The sequence below is a fragment of the Hyaena hyaena genome, unplaced genomic scaffold, assembly GCF_003009895.1.
Source record: "Hyaena hyaena isolate Hyena2069 unplaced genomic scaffold, ASM300989v1 scaffold_651, whole genome shotgun sequence".
Lineage (NCBI taxonomy): Eukaryota > Metazoa > Chordata > Mammalia > Carnivora > Hyaenidae > Hyaena > Hyaena hyaena.
Genome location: NW_024081282.1, coordinates 511,363 through 516,538, shown reverse-complemented (window position 1 = coordinate 516,538; position 5,176 = coordinate 511,363). Strand labels below are relative to the sequence as shown.

Sequence of the window (5,176 nt, the reverse complement as noted above, 5' to 3'; positions counted from 1 at the left end):
CTGCATGGAATTCTCTCTCTCTTCCCTCTCTCTGCCCCTCCACTGCTTGCCCTCTCTCAAAATAAATAAATAAACTTGAAAAGAAAGAAAATTGTCATTTTTCATAACTAAAAACCACCTCTATCTTCTGTATAATCCTCAGGCATTTTGCATGGTCCACTATACTTTTTCCATGTAAAAAGGGGGGCTTGCCTCTTCTAATTATTCTGCTTCTTAGGCTGGAGATTTGTACATTAAATTGTTAGTTACTAAATATTAAGTCTGGAACAAGATATGACACTTCAGATATAGCAAAGGTAAATTATGGCATACAGCACTATTATAAGGTGTGCTACTATTTTTATAGTAACTTTACCCACTCTATAACCACAAATAAGTATTTGTCTAGTATGTGTGTCGTTTTAAGGAAATTGTGTTGCAGCTTGTAATTACTTGCACTGAAATCCATCTGCTCAAACTTAGACCTTGCACTGCCTCAAACGCACTTAACGCCAGAGAAGGAAGGGAATGCTGAGTATGTTTTCTTAGAGCAGATTAAAGCCATTGTATTTACTTTGGTCCTTTAAGAATAAATTTGCTTTACTGTGAGATCAATGAGTCTAGTGTGTTTCCTTGAAAAGTGAAGTACTTATGATGTGGCAATTTAGAGAAGAGAGAGAAAATGTCAGGAAGCTCTTGGGGTTTCCTCAGTGATAGTTTCATGTGTACAATGACTACTAAGTCTGTATTTCTCTCTCTCTTTCACACACACACACACACACACACACACACACACACTCCCCACCCCCTACTCCTGCCCAGCATTTACAAAGCAGGATTAATTGCCTGAACTGTGAGGAAGACTTTCTCCCTCCAACCATTTATTTTTCTCATTAAACTGGACTTACTTTTTTTTTTTTTTTAAAGAAACCATTCAGATGGTGCCCTTTCCCTTTTATTCCCCCAAAGTAGGAAAAGAACAATCATCAAGGGCAAAGAGCAGCTGTAAAAGCAACACTCAAAGCCAGCTTCATGCTCAGGAAAGGACACTGCACCTCCTTCTCAGGATTTCGGGTATTCTACACATTCAGAGAATCTTCTCTAGTAATGAACTATAGAAATGACCCCTGAAAGTATTATAGTCTTTAACTGGCCTTATGATAACACTATTAAAATGTTTTTTGTATACACTCCTCATTTTTGCCCTATATACTCTTCCTGATTTTCTGCCTTTGAGCCATTTGCTCTCTCATACAACCATGCTTATACTGAGATTGTTTCTCTCCTGGGAATGCCCTTAAATTCATCCTTGTAAGTAAAAATTCTCATTGTCTCTCAAATCCATGTGTCATCTACTTTATAAGATATTTTCTCATTCCCACTAAAAAAATGGATCTTTCCTTTCTCTTTGCTTCCAAGCATTTTGTTGAGTTTCTTTTATAATATTTGTGACAGTTGGCCCTACAAGGGGATTAAATGTCTCCTTGTCTTTCTTTCCATCTAGGCTGAAAAATCTGTAAACTTCTTCCATTAAGAATAATGCTTTACATATATATTTGGAATGCACAGAGTATTAGCAGTGTCTGCCAACCAGGACTCAATGCATGTTTATTAACACAGCGTCAATGCTGTCATTCCTCTAGAAATGTAATCTTGCCTCTCTGCTTATGGAAATTTTCTGTCCTTCAAAAATCAGCTCTTTCTCGTCATCATTTCTGGTGACCCAGCTCTCAGTGATGTCTCTTTTTCCTAACTGGAAAGTTGTTTGGAGACTCAAAAGAACTAAGATACAAGGAGAGTGTCTGGCACAGTGTCAGCACTATGTAAGCATTAGCTCTATGAGTTTCATTTATAGTTCTTAATGCACAGAGAAGTGATATACTCAGGAGTACCTGGTGGATAAGTGGTAAAGTGAAATGGAGACGTGGGGCCCCTGGCTCTCCATCTGGGTCTGTGATAGACTTCTCTAAGTCATTGAATCTGTCCCAAGATCCCTGTGACCCTGGCTCCTTGGTTAAGGAAGTATGCATAAAGAACACTCTAGAAAACAGACCATTTATTATTAGCTAGAGTCTTGTTCTGCTCTTTGAGAAAGAACTTTGACTTTCTAGCCTAAGTTCTAAATTAAAATTGAAGCAACAAATTTCTTGATCCTTTACATTGAGCCCTGACCTCATTCTTGCATGTCTTTAAAGACAGAGAGATATATCTCACAAGGATTGAGCTTACTTGAGACATTTCTTAATGTAAGTATGGAAAGTATTAGAATATTATTTTCATTTAATGACTGCTTATTATTTGCCAGGAAAATATTACAAATATGTCCAATATAACAATTATTTGCCAGGCAAATAATACAAATATTATTTCTGCTTCTTTCCACAATAATGTATGGGGAATACTGGTATCCCTATTTAACTGATGAGAGAAAAGAAGCTCATGACATGTAAATGATTTGCCTGAATGTATTCAGTAAAGTAACATAACAGAGTGTTAAATATGCCTGATTCTTGCCTCAAATAACAGGTGTTCAAATTCTGGATTTAGAATTTATTAATTATGTGATCTTGCTTTAGTTACTTAAGCCTTAGTTTCCTCATGTGTGAGTGGGATGATAAATTTATGCACCGTATGTTGTTGCTGTAATGACTATGACTTTATAAAAGGTTTAAAAATGTCAGAGTTAAATGAGAGATAATATAATTTCATTCAAAATGTATGCTTTAACTTCTACAAGTATGATGCAACTCCTATTCAATTAATTCAAAAAATATTTATTCAACATCTGTTCTAGGCTCTTGGAGTAAGTCAGTGAACAAAACAGGCAAGAACCATTGCATTTGTGTAGCTTATGTAAGAGGAGGAAAAGACGATGCACAAAATAAGGAGGTAGATTATTTGACATTTAAATTTTTTTTAATGTTTTATTTATTTCTGAGAGAGAGAAAGACAGTGTGAGCAGGGGAGGGTCAGAGAAAGAGGGAGATACAGAATCTGAAGCAGGCTCCAGGCTCTGAGCTCAACCCATGAACCATGAGATCATGGTTGGACACTTACTGACTGCGCCAAAGTTGGAAGCTTACTGACTGAGCCACCCAGGCACCCCTTATTTCACATTTTTAAATAAGATGATAGTGTATGGAAAATTAAAGTGTAGGGAAAGTGGATTGAAAATATCTAGGGGGCAATTTTTTTTTAATTTTTAAAATATATTTATTTTTTGACAGAGAGAGAGAGGGAGAGAGTGGGGGAGGGGCAGAGAGAGAGGAGGACAGGATATCTAAAGTGGGCTCTGTGCTGACAGCAGAGAGTCTAATCTGGTGCCCAAATCCACAAACCGTGAGATCATGACCTGAGCCAGAAGCTGTCGACTGAGCCACCAGGCGCCCCATGGAGATACAGTATCAAGTGGATGATCAGAGTAGAGCTTACTTAATAGATCACAATTGAAAAAATACTTGAAGAAGATGAGGGGGATGGGGAACTTTCCGGGAAGAGAGAAGTTTTGCACAATGTTCCTAACGTGGGTTGTTACCTGATATGTTTGAGCAACAGCAAAGAGGCCTCTGTGGTCAGGGGAAGAGTAATGAGTAGGTGTGGTCACAGCAATAACAGGTCTTGTAAAACGTTATAAGCCCTCATGAAGACTTTGATTTTTACTGTACTGAGGAATAAAATTATCTGATGCATTTTAAACAGATACCTCTGGTTATTGCATTGAGAACATATCATAAGGGAACGAGGGCAGGAGCAAAACAATCAGTTAGAAGGTGACTCTGATAATACATATGAGAGATGTGGTGGCTCAGACCATTGTGGGAGCAAGAGTAGTAAAAAGTGATAATCCAGGGAAAAAAAAGTGGTAGTCTGCAGGTGAATTCAATAGGATTTCCTTTCAGATTAGTTGTGGGTATGAGAGAAAGAGTAGATTTGAAGATGGCACAAAAAATTTTAGTCTGAACACACAGAATGGTGAGCAGTCCATGGCTTTTGGAAGATTTTATTGGAAATTGGCATTAAAGAAAAGATCAGAAATTCTGCTTTGGACACGCTGAATCTGGGATGCCAATAGGAAGGTTTCAAAAGTCACTCATCTTTATTTTGGCTGTTTTAACTTATGTACTTGCCAATGTTTTCCCTTCAGCTTAATATTTCCTTCTTAATTCTTCCACTTATTTTCTATCACTAACTAGGTTATGTATTTGGTAATAAAAGGGCTTTATGATATATTTATTCTAAATATCTTATAATGCTGAAAAACTAAAACTTATTAAATACTTTTTCCTGATTGATTGGTTGGTTGATTGAACCATTAAGTGCTATTTTGCATTAAAGACAGGATCATTGCATTGGAAAGTAATTGAACTGTATCCATTGCCATTATTTTATTTGCAAGATATAGTTCTATAAATCTGTTTTGGAATAAAATATATATTAGCACCAGATTACAGATATGTGTATAAATTTTAATACATATTTTTGTTTATTAATTCATTCTAGGACATATAAATCATATTTATTTAACTATACATTTATAATTAAAATATTTATAAATATATTTAATATAATATATGATATATTTAATATAATGTCTAATTATAATTAAATATTAATTTAATTATGACTATACATTTTGCAAGCAAATTATTTACTTAAGCAAGAAAAAATAATTTATTGAAGGAATAACAGTAGTCCATAAAAGTAAAAGAACAGATCAGCTCCTGGAAAGACAAGAACTAGTCATTTTAGTAAAACATGTAGACTTTGGTTTTACTTTTTAAAGAAAGTATCAAATGAAGCATACCACATGTGCTGATGATGCCGGTTACTCAAGCATTCATCTTCCTACTTTTGATTCTGGGGTTTCATTCCCTGGAATTCTAATGGAAAAGGCAGGGTACAAATGAAGACATGGCACTCTTTGGAAATACCAACACTCCAAAGAGGGAATATACTATTACCCCTCCAGTAGCAATTTGTGGGTTTATGAAAGAACACATGTCACAGAAGGACTTGCTTATGGATTTGAGGGATATTTCAGTATAAAATAAATGTAATGACATAGTTTAACAAATGCACATGTTCGCAGAACTATGACATGTACTTAGAGAAATGAGAAAAGATTGAAAAAAATTCAACAGATATTTACCCTTTAAAATGGGCAAATATATATTTTTGCTTCCCATAAAAGATAAGA

General features: G+C 35.4%; 1 non-coding gene across 1 annotated transcript; it reads right to left on the bottom strand.

Moving 5' to 3' along the window:
* Nucleotides 1–908: 908 nt before the first annotated feature.
* On the bottom strand, nt 909–1,125 carry LOC120219804. Its single transcript, XR_005525397.1, has one exon. It is a non-coding gene; the product is annotated as a small nucleolar RNA U3 (small nucleolar RNA).
* Nucleotides 1,126–5,176: the final 4,051 nt, after the last annotated feature.